The 15,107-nt window shown below is 40.1% G+C and overlaps 1 protein-coding gene across 1 annotated transcript in view; it reads right to left on the reverse strand.

Annotated features, from left to right (window-relative positions):
- siah1 (siah E3 ubiquitin protein ligase 1) overlaps positions 1-7,997 on the reverse strand; it is a 39,500-nt gene extending 31,503 nt beyond the window's left edge. Inside the window, exon 1 of the mRNA XM_080875489.1 lies at positions 7,848-7,997. The gene's annotated coding sequence lies outside the window, so the exon portion shown is untranslated. The remainder of the gene's footprint in view (positions 1-7,847) is intronic.
- Positions 7,998-15,107: the final 7,110 nt, after the last annotated feature.

Raw genomic sequence — 15,107 nt, forward strand, 5'->3', positions numbered from 1 at the left:
CTGTGAATGCTCACTAAAGAGACGACCTTTGGCATGTTATTTCGATCTTCATCTGCAAATTAAGTGCCACCTACTTCAAAGACAGGGCCAGTCTTAATATACATATTAAAAGGACACAATGTTTAAAAAAAAAAAAAAAACAACCACAACCTGAAGTAGAAGCACCACAAATAAACATGCAGGTGTATCTATGCATTTACTGAGGCACCATGCATGATCCTACAGCTCCTATGCTAGAACTTTAAAGCAGGCTCAATTCTCATTCAATCAAGGCAACAGGTTGCATATATGCATAAAACTGTAACCATTAATAATAATAATAATAATAATAATAATAATAATAATATCATCATCATCCACCAACTACAGTTTGATTTCATAGTGCTACAGAAATGGAATGGACTGATTTCAAAATCCAGACCCAGTCAACAGTTGGCTCTTTCCCATAGCAGGAAAAACAACTTGGGAACAATGCAGCCTAGCAGCTTGTTACCATGGAGAAGCCACACAGAACAGGGATATCAAGGTGGAGGCAAAACCAACCACACAGACAGACACAGACCCTATCTTGTGTGTTAGCACCTAATATAGAAATACACACAGAGATAAAACAAGCAGGGACTCCCTTTGGCATTAGTAGCAGATCTAGAATTACCTCACTGTTAGTGAGCCGATGACTCACTGCTCTCTTTCTCACATTCACACACCGCCAGTATTAGGTTGGACAAAAACAGCTGTCATGCTTATAATTTTTTCAACGCCAGCTGCTAAAGTTGTGCCAGCACAGTAGAAGATGCAAAGATCTCCTAAAAAGTTCAGTCACAGACTTGTCTTCACACACATCAACATTTATATTTAAAAAAAATAAAAATAAATCTGTTATTGTCAAATTTCACATGTAATTAGTCAACAAAAGGACAACTTGGTATACATCTCAAGTTCACCCTTGCTGTAAGACTGTCAAAGATAATATTTCTTAAAAATACATTTCTCGTCTCGTGTCATATTAGAGGTGGGCGATATAAACGATATAAATTTGGCCAACGATAGAGATTTTGACTATATCGCTCTATCGCGATAGCACATGTTGATGATGTCATCAAGCTCCGCCTGCCTGTTTTGGTCGAAAGCATCGCACCGGCTAAAACCATTATCATAAGATAAGATATCTGCAAATTCTGGCGGGCGACAGTCATAGCAAAGAGATGAAGCACTTTTGAAATATGGGGAAAGCCAAAAACTGCACTTCCTCCACTTCCGTAACATTGATTCATTAATGTTGAATTCTCTCGCAGCTGTTCTATTCCCATGTTGTTGCAGTATATAGAGATTGAAAATGTGACGTCATTCAGGGGTAAAACCGCAAAGGATTCTGGGAACTCGTGGCAAGAGGTACTAGCGCATGCAGGCTTTCAATTGAAATCAGTTACACAGCGATAAAAAGAAAACACAAAAAAAATGGCAAGAAGCTGTTGTATTATTAACTGCAATAGCCGGTCGCATGACAGCCACGGGAAGCCGAGGAGTAAAGAGATCGGTTGTTATCGGATTACGTCGTTGAAGAGAAATTTTTCGAGCCATGTTTCCGAAGTAACAAAGAGGCGACGGATGGCCTGGATTGCAGCTATTCAAAGACCAAATATAACGTCCTAGAACACTCCAGCTCACAGGTTAGTCTGCTCCAAAGCATTTCCACAAAGGTCAGTGTTTTGTAGTAGTTAATGTCATTTTTCATAACATAATTGGTGATATAGGTTACAAGCAAGTCTGGCGCTGAACAGAAATTGTCGCTCCTGTGTTTATTGTGCATAAATAGTGAATTGTCCCGACACAATATTGTGTTTCGCTTCTGTTATTACCATGGTACATTGACAAAAACATACTTTTATTCACAGGATAAAACAGTTGTTTTGTATCACTAATTGACCAGTGCGATTACAACATACAATATTATTGTCACTGCTACATTTCTGTAATGTGAACCAGAAATTATTTCCACTACTAATTAATTACCTTTGAGTAGAGCTGGGCGATAGAACGATAACGATATGTATCGCGATATAACTTTTACTCGATAGAGAAATTAAGCTATCGCGATAGACCTCGCCGCTCTTGTCCTCAAAAAAAAAAAAAAAAAAAAAAAAAAAAAAGGTCAGCCAATCCAAATTAAGTAGCGCAGAGCCGAACCAATCACAGCCACAGCGTCACGTCGCGTGACTTGTTACGTACAGCACAAGTGCCAAGCCGCACGTGTGTTTGTTTGGGAAGCAGCCAGCGCGTAATGGAGGAAATGAGTGTGCCGACTAGAAAAATCAACCGAGCGTGACCGAAGAGAAAACAGATGATGGTTCCAATGCCGGAGAGATTGTCGAACGGAAGAGCCATAGAGGTTCCGTAGTGTGAAGGTATTTCGGCTATTTCAAGTCAAAAAACAGAGTAGCGTGCACTGTAAATTGTGCCGAAAGCAAGTCTGGAAATACAATAAACTGGTGCATGCGTCACACTGTGCGCTAGGGCTGAACGATTATGGAAAATAATCTAATTGCGATTTTTTGCCCCAATATTGCGATTGCGATGCGATTATTTTTTAAGGTCTTTGTCTTCTGTATTATTAAACAAAGACAAGCAATACATCATATAGTATGGCCAATACTATATTACATTAATTTTAAACTGTTCTTTCCTGGAAGACAGACCTCTGTTATGATGACATGAGGTGATGCATGAATTGATGACTGACATTTTTATTTAACTTCTTCAATCACAACAGTATATTTGAACATACACAATAGTTTATTTTTAGCTTACAAACATCTGAGCATAAAGTGCTGACAAGGAACCCTGGTGTAAACATTAAAATGAAAGTCAGTACAATGTGCAGATTGCAGAAATATACATAAAAAAAAAAAAAAAAAAAAAATCAGTGGCTTTACCACACTCAGTTTTTCGACATCTGTGAACTACTAGACAGTCATTCAATTAAAAAATAATATTAAATAAATAAAACTAATAAATAAAAAATACACACATCTTACTGATCTCTGCAGTCAGTAACATTACACATAAAGTGCAAACATAATAGCAATTGTATAAACACACACACAAACACGCCTTTAAAGTTTAAAGGCGTGAAATTGGACGGTCTAGTTCTGATTAGCGTCACCGCTGTCTTGGTGGAGTTTAATAAACTCGGCCGTCTGCTTCTTGCTATCTAAAATATAACCAGACACTGGTGTAAATTCTCGACTGTCTCATACTTCTGTTTAATAAGTTTTCTGTTTGACGTTTAGTCAGCTGTGTGAAAACCAAGGAGGAACCCACCCGGGGGATTAATAAAGTTTTATTTTATCTAATCTAATAACTTTAATCTCAGCCAAACCGATTTACTCACGAACAAACAAAACACTGAAAAAAGCCCAACAATAACATTTTTAGGTTGTCTAAGTGACTTATATATTACGTTTAACCCGAGCAGCGAAACTCCGCGGTGATCTGAAAATGATGTGCCGGGAGTTGTGCCGCTCTCGGCCGCATCAGTAACCCTCGAGCTCCCGGCTAGCTGTCGAGCTGGTGGGTAGCAGACGCCTCTGAAAACGTCGAAGCACTTTTGCAAATATGGGATATCTTGATAAACCGAGCAGATATTTGATGTTTACACAACTACTTTCTTGCCTGAAAATATGTTAAAAGTTTATTTTGTGACCCTGAAAGATTAGTATGAGTAATTTTAAAACTTAGTAGCGGCCGCCATTGCTGGAAACTGGAGTTTGGCTGGGCCGCGCTATGAATTCTGGGATATGGTAGTAATTTGGACAGCCTTCGGCGCGTCGCTGTGACGTAATCGGTCTACAAATGCGGCCTCAGGAGGATGCAGCCCATGAATTTGGACATGTCCAGAGTATAATCGCAGCCTTTGCGGTTAGAAAATTGCACTTGATCATGTCGCGATATTATCGCAAATGCGATATATCGTTCAGCCCTACTGTGCGCCACGTTATTGTTTCGGTGAAATGAATTTCTACAATACTGTTACTGTTAATTCTACTCTCTGCAGTGTTTAAATGCTTACATATACACACAGTTACTGTCCCTCCACACATACGACTCTGTTCTGCTTCTATGCCCCAGCTTTGTTTACTTTTTCCCACCGAGGCTTCTAGACTTCTGATTGGCCAACATTTCGGCACGGTTAGGAACCTAGCGCCCCCTGCTGCTTTGGCATGTTCATAGCAGCGTTTTCCTTCATTTCTGCCTTTATGTGTGGACGGGATTATTTTTTAAAACGAAAACTGAAAATCTCCAATTTCAAAAATACCCGTGTACGCGTGGACGTAGCCTCAGTCTCTGACTGGAAGCGCTAATTCGTCATTCGGCTTTTGTCAGACTAAAGTAACTGTTAAAACTGTTTGAAAAGCTAAGCTATACAACAAGGAGAGATTGAGAATTTCCTTTTAGTTCTCAGTTTATTTGATATTGACAAAAGTTAGTCAGTTTTGTCTGTTCTTCTGTAAAACAAACTAAGATTTATTTTTAGAATTAATATTTTGTTTCTAAGTGGAATTGACAATTTAGTAGTCTGTTTCGTTTGTTCTATTTTGAAACTTAAACGCTTTAAGTTTCAAAATAGAACAAACGAATTTTAGGCAATATCGCCCAGCCCTAAGTCATATGACACTATGCATGCATGCACAAGCACACAGGTAGTCAGGTGACAGCAGGAGCAGCAACAGAAGTAGACAGGCAGCTCTGATGGACCAAATGAATTTTGAATTTCAAATACAAGACGAGTCAGCTAAGCTTTCAAGAAAAAGGGTGGAATGTGATGCTAATTAAACCAACTGGCCAAGAACTAACAGCAAAAAGGGTCTACTGCTGGAAAGAGAAGAGGCACATCAAATGCACACCACCGTTTGAGGTTCAAGCACAGTGTTTCCCAAAAAGACGACACCATGGGGAACCAGGGTCAGTCTTCCCAAGCACAGGAAGCATCATAACATAATACAGCTGACAACAGCATGAAAGCAAAATGAGGTCTGCACACACTTATGTTATTTGGGAAACACTGCAAGTAAAAGTACTGAGGTAAGGCAGTCAGCAGCAATTGACCTTTCAAGTATACTGAGTGCAGGAACGTGCTGGCAAACATACCTGGGAGTGTTACCCGAGGAAAGTCTGTGGGAAACTAGAATTCGCAGTGAAGACAGGTTTAACCATCAGAACAAGCAGTATGTGCCCGTTCAACATTGCCCGTGAGCACACATACGTGGTTACGTTATCCTCAGTTCAGAAGTCAAATACAAAAGACAACTGGCAGAATTAAAAAGGTAATCATTTCTTATGTTGAGCTGAAGCTGAGGGTTGCACACAACGACAATCATCTTCATGTTTGATTACCCAACGTATTGTGGTGGAAACCTGGCACTGCCGTGTCTAAGATGAGTACAATAAAACAAAGCACCAGCATCTGAGAAATTTCTGAGCCAACAAGCAGAACCCTCGCTGGGTAAGCTAAGACAATAGGCTGCAGGTTGTTTCTTTGGTCATCAAAAAAAAATAATCCCATAGAGTTTGTAGTCCTTTTCCTCAACAAGCGTGTGTGCATGCGAGGCGGGAGGGATTGGCCGGACATCCACTTCTGTCACCGTTTTAACAATGGCTGGTTGCTGCATAGTGGTCAAATGGTTCAGACATTTCCTGCCTTTAACTCCAAGTGCTATTCCACTGAGAGCAAATACTGCATTAGAGATTTGATAAAAGAAATATTTAACAACATTTTACATTGGTCAGAATAAACAAACCCATTCCAGATGGAACCTCTTAAATACAGTCTGTAAAATGAAAGATGAAAAAGCAAGCTTTTATTTTCTTGCATTTTAATGAGCTTTGGGATTTCACAAGGATGAGTCTTTCCTATCAATGACATAAATCCTTTGATCCTGGCATCTGTCAGCTTTCATCCACATATGAAAACCACCCTGGGGGCTACAATACCAAGTGACTAAGCCTCTCTGAAAGCTATGGAAAACCCTTGGGTCAAAACAAGTTCATCTCTACTGCTGCATTACAGACAACCAACACTTAACTGTGGCAGTCAGCAGAAACCAAGAAGGATCATACATACACGTGTACATGCTGTGTTTCTTTTCCCTGCCAAATGCAGTTAGATGGACTAAAGACATGTTATAGCTGGACAAACTTTATCAACCAGTTAAAACAGCGCAGTGCATACATATGGGTGTGTAAGGTCTCTGAAAGAAAAAGGTTCTCTGATTTTGTGGTCTGCAGCAAAATGAGAAAAATTTCAGTGTGTAAAGAAGTGTTTTTAAGGTACAATGCAGAACTTGTATCTAGCATCTAAGTGCAGCCCAATAACTGGTTTTCAAGGAGAGGGGAGATTAATTATAGTGAACTGAAATCAACCACATCCTGACAGAAGATATTTAAATACAAGTTGCAATTATTAAAACCTGTATTGCAATTCCCAATTACAGTGTAACAGACTCCCACCTCCCAATCAATACCCTGTATCTCTCATGTTTATAACATGCTGAAAAGACCATATTTTTCCAACTGTAGGGCAGATCATGTACTTCCAATAATTTGCATCTCAAGATAATGAGACGCTACACCTGACCAGACCGACATCTGCCGTGTAATCTTACTGTAAAATCTCAAATACTGTTTCAAGCATGACACACAAGTCCAGCACTTCGGAGGTTGGAGGCCTGTTTAGAGAGTATTTAATTTGTCAAAAGCTGAAAGAATTAAACAGTCACATTGGGGGGATTTTTTGGTAATACAATCCCAGAGTTTTACAACTAGTGCATCCCTTTGTCTAGGTTCATTTAATTTGTACATTTATTTACGTTTTATTTGGTCTTACTCTGTGAGGAGCTATGGGCTGCACGTCTGTATGCAAAGTGCTACATAAACAGTGGTATGGCTTTATTATTTGATTGACCTCGGCTTAGATCCATCCAGCCTGAGCAGAGGTTTTGTAAAGTAGGGCAACAACTGTGATCAATATGGAGGTTGCTTTTTTAAGCCAACTTCAGCGAAAGGTCATATTGTGATACCACTGTGCATCTGTCCACAGCCCTAATTCATAACTCATCTACAGGTGTCCACGTAAACGACTACGTGATCGCTCAACTACTGCTCATGCAATGCAAACTGCAGTGAACATGTAACGATGGCGATTAGAGCCCTTTAATAATCAATAACGACCAGGAGCTGACATTAGTCTTATAATAGACAAGTCAAACACGCCGACTCCGACTGTAACCTTTACTTGGAGTAAACATTAGTCATCACTTCCTCTACAGCCGTTATGCCAGCAACAGTGCTACACAAAACAATGCCACGACGAGTTTCTGTTGACCTGGTCTAACCTACTTTGAAAGCAAAATGGCCTTGTCTTTGCAAGGCAGACAACGGCGTATCCTAGCAAACAGTTTCCACTGCAGGCACACAAGGCCTCGTCTTGCCGTAAAGCAGTATCCCACAGCTTACTAGCTAGCTGAGTCGGTGAGTTTGTTAGCTTAGCTGGTGTGTGAACATGCTAAGAAACGGTACCCTTCCATTTCCCCCCACTCACACCAGTTAGTAAACGTTAACAACAACGTTTAGTCGCTACGCGTGTCAACCCGTTAACCACTGCAGGCAAGAGGCGTTTAAAAGATCAGCAAACAAGCCGGACAGTAGGCTAGCTAACCGCCAGTATTATTAGCACTGCGCTAACGAAGGAAGCTAGCGTCTGCTCTGCTAGTCAACGGGGCTGTTGTTTTCACCGACACACACTCCACTCGAAAATCTGATGTTTCACTGTCTGCGGCACACCCGCTTACCTCGAAAGAATTATCCTTCAGTTCACCACGGAGAAACAGGTGAATGTGTGGCACCGGGACAGACACAGGATCCCTCTCTGTCGTCGTTTGCTCGATGTACACATTGGCTCAGCTCCTGGAACAGAGACGAGACGGCAGGCGTTAAGTACCAGCCGCTCAGAGCGCGCACAGTTAAGTTTGCCACGGGAGCGCGCCTTGCACGAATTGCAGGTTGCTCGAAATGGTTCAATTTTATAATAATAACAATAATGCGAAAATAAATATACGCATATATGATTGCATCCCACACAATTTACTGCATATCTTTTGAAGCTGTTTCACATTATGAAAATATTCTCACCGTTTACAAAGAATATTAACGCATGCTCACACTTGTACTATCGCCTTAAAATCAAGGCTCGTCTAGCAGGTTCTCACCTTAGTTTCACTTCATTATACTATTCGCCTGCATCTTGTATCTGTACTGGATTTGATCTCTTGCCTCTCCGCTATAATGTAAGTGAAGGAAACTGCACATATGCTTAAACCAACAAGTCCCACAGATAATCCTTAGAAATTGGACATTTAAATCAGCAGTTTTAATGAAAAAAATAGCAAAGGGTTTTAAAAAGAGACTTTGGACAGGTATAGCGAAGATTGAGGTCAGTCTTGATGCTGGACACATGTAACTGGCTGGGATTAAGATTTAGAGGTCGTGTTGTTTCTTTCATAGCAATCTGGACATAAGGGAAGCCATCACCACGCCCCCCCCCCCCCTCACACACACACACACACACACACAGCCATCTACCATCAGGAGGGATGAGGGGTAGGAGGGGGAGCTAAATAGTAATGTGAGGTGGGGGTGGGAGGAGCTGCTGCGCAGGCTGGGATTACAGAGAAGGATTGGTTATGCAAGTGTGTTGTCCCAGTAGGCAAGCTGCAGCAGGAGCAAACAGTAGGCTGAGAGACACTCAGACAGCAAGAATAGTAAGAGAAACAGCAGACCTTTGTAAATATAATCCTGCTGTCCTCCCGTAAACAGTGGCTATAAGCCTTCTACTGTAACCGGACAGAGTGCAACACATTTTCTTTGTAAATACATGAAGTACACCATCATTGCATGCACACCAGAAACAACTTCTCACATTTAGGGTATCACATGTGCATTTAAATATAACAGCTTACTTTGGACACATATACATCACATGCGCACTTCTTCTCTAAACAAAAAACACAAAAGAGTATCGCTGCTTTTTTGGGTCAGTTACTGTAGAAACAGAACTCAAGAGAAAATACAGAGTACTGGAGAAATATAAAGAGGGTATGACATTTTTATAAGGACACAATAAAAGACAGTGGGATGTCAAATGTCTGAATTCGGTCAATTATGAGGATGTCCCTTTTTTCATCATTTAGCTAGGAAAAAAACAATCTACCAATTGTGAATGCACTGGAGGCACTCATTAAGCCCATTTCTTTATATTAATTAGAGGAATAGAGCAAGCAAATAAAAAGGAATGGAACTACAGAGAGCACCAAGGAGAATGTGGGAGAGGGGCTGGGGAAGGAAGACAAGAGGAAGTGGAGCAATCCAAACCCATGAGAATGTTAAGCTGTGCTGGTATGCTAGAGGAATTTGAATTTCTTGGCCGGACATAACAACATGCACAGTTTTTTTTTTTCCTTTAGCAAAGTGAGAAAGAGAAAAGGGTGGAGGGAAGACGCCAAAAAGAAATGTGGAAGGAAGAGATAGTTTGAAGAGGAGAGGCAGAAAATAGAGTTTAAGAGAAAGGGAGGAAGGAAGTTGTGAGACAAGGATAATGGATGTAATGCAAATGGGAGAAGAGTATGGAGAAAGAGGATGGGAATGGAGGGGTATGTGGGAACGGGGGGAGTGTTAAAAGAAACGAAGGAGGAAATGGGTGAGTGAGAGCTGGCAGAATCATCAGCACATTCCAGACATAATGTTGTTTGGCAGTAGATTGTTATGCTGAAATCAAAGCAAGTTAGTAGCTGTGCATTGGCCAAGATCCTCTCCGAAAAACTTGTTTGCTGCTGTCTGGAAGCCTGGTCAAGTGGAAAACCTTGACCGGGCTGTATGGGCAGAAATCTGTGCCATCAGAAACTGAATTTGAATAAGTTCAATTTGAATTTGAATTGCTCAGATTGAATCTGAATTGTAACTTGAATAAATGCTTTTGAAAACTGAATTTGAATTAGTCTAATTTGAAATTGAATTTATGATTTGAAAGTGATCATCACTAAATTGAAATTGAATTTTATATTTTGAAAATGAATTGTATTGCTTTGAAACTGCATTTTATCCTTTAAAAATTCAGCTCTCGAATAATTTCAGTCTCACTTCTCACCATTCAGTTTCAGTTCTACAATTCAATTTCAGTTCCAAAATTCAGTTTTTTGGAACTTACATCCGGTTCCGGTTCAAGCGCAGATTAATAGAACTACGTTTTACTAGCGGACCGAAAGTGTTACTGACGGGAATCTACAGTGTCTTGAGCTGAATTAAGACTTCAGAAGTCATTCGTCATGTCGAATGACCAGCGGATAAACTCTCAGGTTGGTAATAAATGTATTACATGTATAAGAACAAGCGTCATGTTAACAAATGATAGCCGTACAGTAACTGTTATGCTTATTGTAGCTGTTAGCTAAAAACGCTAATTTAGCGTAGTTTGCCCTGAATTCAGCTTTGACAACAAATATGATCGACTGTTTCTAGTAGAATTCCAGAGTTGTCATCTTGTACCCTCTCAGAGTACCCCCTCTGTATGCTTGCAGAGACCCCTACAGTAGGGAAACATTTAGCTTTATTTATGTCTTACACAGCATCCCAACTCTTTAGCTAACTTAATAACTTTAGCTAAAGTGAATAGTTAGTCTAATTCATTAGTGCAGCATTACTGGGTCACCTCTGTTTGAAGTGATACAACTATCACTGTGTTTAACTACCATAATAATTCTTAGGGTACTGAGTGCATGCTTAATTAGATTTTTTTTTTTAAAACATACTGCTCCATTACTATGTTTGACAGGCTGAAGTTGTCGGGTCACCTCCTAAATCGACCATCTTTTACAGGTGTTTTGTGCCAGAAATGGAGTGTCCACTGAAGACTGAAGATACTGAATCTCTACGCCTTGCCATTGATCCCTCTTGTGCCTTCATCTAGACAAGAGACATTAACTTAACCACTCTCATATGCTCTGTACCTACATCACCTTCCCTGACAGTCGTAGCTTGGCTCATCTGAGGGTGAAATTATAAGAATGTGTTATTTTGCAAAGTGCTCTCTCGGGTTCCTAAATAAAATATGGCATTGAGGTCATTTCTTTTGAATTAATCCCTTCTTCTGAAATATAAGAACCTCTCCTGGTTTTAATGGCACTTTGGATTTCTTTACTTTCTGTTCCACTTCCAAACCCAAATGGATGCTGACAAGCTGCCACAGTAACATGGAAGAGGGAAAGACGTTGGAAAGGACTACTACAAATAAACCTAATGCCTAACAATGAAAAGTGTAAAATAAGAACAATAATAATAATAAAGATAAAAGATGAAGTAACAAGTTTTTAGTTTTTTTGTTTATTCCAAATGATCATCCAGATGTCTGTGACGTGATGACAAACACCATAATGGAAGGCCTTAGTTATCACATGCTTAAACTCATATATTTTTGCATATGCTGAACAGGCAATCAGACATGCTGTAACTGTGTGGTAGAAAACAGCATGAACACCATACGGCAGGGGTCTCAAACTCCAGTCCTCGAGGGCATGGAAAAGTTGCATGACACTTTGACCCTTGAGGACTGGAGTTTGAGACCCCTGTCATATGGAATATGACAGGTGTGGTTGAACTGCATGAAGACTCTGAAGTTTCTCTTCTCTTCTGGCAGGACAGGAATGTGGCCTTGTCCTTTGAGCCACTGTAAGGATGTACTTAGAGTAGAACTGGACTGTCACCGGCCTCAGGCTCTTCACCCTTTTCAAAGACAAAGCAGTCATTTAGATAAAATATTAGGTATTGTTTACCTGTAAATGCACAAAGAGAATTTAGAAATGTAATTATTGTCAAGAGTGAACAAGCACTGATAGTGTAATCTACAGCTGTGGCCAAACGTTTAGAGAATGAGAAGTGTTGTTTGCTTATTTACAAAGTTTGCTGTTTCAGTGATAGTTGTATATCATATTATATCACTTCAAACAGAGGTGACCCAGTAATGCTGCACTAATGAATTAGACTAACTATTCATGTTAGCTAAAGTTATTAAGTTAGCTAAAGAGTTGGGATCCTGTGTAAGACATAAATAAAGCTCAAATACAAAGGTTTGGGCACCGTTTTGCATGTTTCCCTACTGTAGGGGTCTCTGCAAGCATACAGAGGGGGTACTCTGAGAGGGTCCAACATGACATGATATAGCAAAGTTGATGGTGGTTGTGGGTGTGTGTCTGTGTGAGTGAAAGACAGAGAGGGAGAGCGAGACACAGATTTTGTGATATATATTAGCTATATAATGTAAGCTTTGGTAAATGGCCTGTATTTGTATAGCGCTTTACTAGTCCCTAAGGACCCCAAAGCGCTTTACACATCCAGTCATGCACACATTCACACACTGGTGATGGCAAGCTACATGTAGCCACAGCTGCCCTGGGGTGCACTGACAGAAGCGAGGCTGCTGAACACTGGCGCCACCAGGCCCTCTGACCACCACCCGTTGCCTACTGGTGAAGTGTTGCCCAAGGACACAACGACCGAGACTGTCCAAGCCGGGGCTCGAACTGGCAACCTTCCGATTACAAGGCGAACTCCCAAGTCTTGAGCCACGATTGCCCAACATTTGTAAGCACGGTGTGAGCACTCAGGTCGCATCAGAGCATCGGGTCGTATAATGTGGGAACATGCATCGTGACCTACAAACTTTAACCCCTGCGATTCAGTCGTACACTTTGAGCAAGAGCTGAATAACACAATTGAAAAAGATCACACAGTGTATACCCAAATTTAGAAAGGAAAGAAATACTCAATTAAAACTAACTTCTAGAGTGTAGAATTTGTTGTGTTTCAATTGCTAAAAATTCACTGGGGGATAAAAATATTTGTTGTTTCCTGTAATCTAGAGTTCCTAGGGTCAAAATCATCATGGATTACTGGGAAATTGCTGGGCAACAGCCAAATATTTTACATGAAAAGACCTCTTGTGGCTACAAGAGTCACCCCTCATCCCAAATTAGATTGGCGGGCTTGTGGGGAATTGTCTTGTTGCTATTTTTGGGGGCTAAAACATACTTTTGTGAACCATCCACTTCACAGTGAGTTTGAGTTGTTGCCTTCCGGCTGCCGTTTTAGAGTACCTCCGAGGAGGACTAAAAGACTCCAGGTCTCTTTTATCCCTACTGCGTCTTGTCTCCTTAATTGCAAATAATTGTCCTTGAATTTTCTATCATTATTATTGTTATTATTGTTTTATAGTATTGTTCTGTTTGTTCTTATCCTCCTGCTGCTAAACTAATTTCCCCTTGTGGGACAATAAAGAAAGTGAATTGAATTGAATTGAATTTTATAGTAGAAACACCGGCATTTTCCACCGCAGTCAAGGAATAATTTCTGGGCAGGCTGTCATTGCTGGCAAGTAACCTGAAACGCAAGCCCCATGCATTTGCATAATGACAACAAGGTTGCAAGAAGTATGTGTGTTGCTTATGTAATGTGGCACCTGGCCTGTGTTCCACGACTCTTACTTGTGTCTGTGGGAAGTGGGCCAGACTAATTAACAAATAAAATAAGAGACACACTGATAATATGCATCTACAAGAAGCAGCGTTGACTTTCAGTAAGTAACCTGGCCTGATCCATCCATCTCATCTTATAAATCTCATCTCAGCATGTGTGTATTGTATTCGCTCTTCTATGTGTGTATATAAGGCCAGGACATTATTTTGGGTAAACAATGAAATCACATGCCTGGGGTTTTTACCCAAGACCACGTGTCTGCTCAGCTGGGACCAGGTTGAAGCCATAAACATTTGCATGAAACCAAAGTGATGGAACAAAATGTTCTGTACATGGTAAATTTAACCTTTAACCCAATATGCAAGTACGATCTTTAACGTTTGCAAGGCTTCCCCCTTTCAGCCCTGGTTCATCAGAGCAGGGTGGAGCTCCTACTCTACAGATGTTTAAAAAAAAGGTTGAAGGGTTCCCTGCCTGAACAGGTGCAAAAAACCTAACAGGAGAAATATTGAAATATTTTGAAATATCAAAATGTGTTTTGGTATTAATCTGCACTCTGCTTATACTTTTACACTGTTTTAACTGTACCGAAGGAAAAGATTGGTCTGTCTCAAACAGTTTATAACCTCATCTTTCTTTTTCAAAAATCTCAGAGTTAACTTCCTTGGTTACCCAAGTGTCGTGTACACGAATATATTTTTTAATCAAATGTCGGTCCTGTTTTTGTAATAAATAAAGTTCAGAGTATATACTTTGATATAAAAACATTGATTATCTAGTGCTGGAAAACATTGTGTACTGGTTCATGTGGGTTAATATTTGACGTAAATTAATATCCACCTAAAGATTGTTGCACCTCCTATGGTAATGTCATCTTCTACAGGATAAAGTGCTCCAACCGACTGTATGAACTGCTAAGCATCCATGGGTTCCACTAGAAAGTGTCCCCACCATGCAAACCACCCAAAGGATCCTGGTGCCAGACACCAGAGGACACCCTAAGATGTCCTGTGTTCATGCCCCGGTCTGTCAGATCTACTTTGGTGACTTGAGGTGGAAGCTATGCAAAATGAGGCATTTGTTTTTAAAATTTGTGTGTGATTAGCATAATTACATACAGCCTGGGCTTGGGCAAAAATAAAAACAAACTACACCCTGTATACTATGGAACGCCAGGACTGCCATAATGAATTAATTAAATACACCATTAAATAATTAATTAAATGTGGCAATAATTAATTAAAATCGGAAATAATTAATTACATAAATATTTACGACACATGAAATTAATTAATTATTGACATATTTAATTAATTAATGACACATTTAATTAATTATTTATTTATTTCACATTTTAATTAATTATTGCCACATTTAAATAATTATTTAATGGTGTATTTAATTAATTCATTTTGGCACAGTTGACTCCTTCAGGTCTCACCATGAAATAATTTTATCTGTCAACCTCACCCATCAAACTCAGGGGGCGGGGTTAACGCTGATCGAGTCAAAACCATTGCTTTGGCCTG

The sequence above is a fragment of the Rhamphochromis sp. 'chilingali' genome (assembly GCF_963969265.1).
Source record: "Rhamphochromis sp. 'chilingali' genome assembly, chromosome: 2".
Classification (NCBI taxonomy): domain Eukaryota; kingdom Metazoa; phylum Chordata; class Actinopteri; order Cichliformes; family Cichlidae; genus Rhamphochromis; species Rhamphochromis sp. 'chilingali'.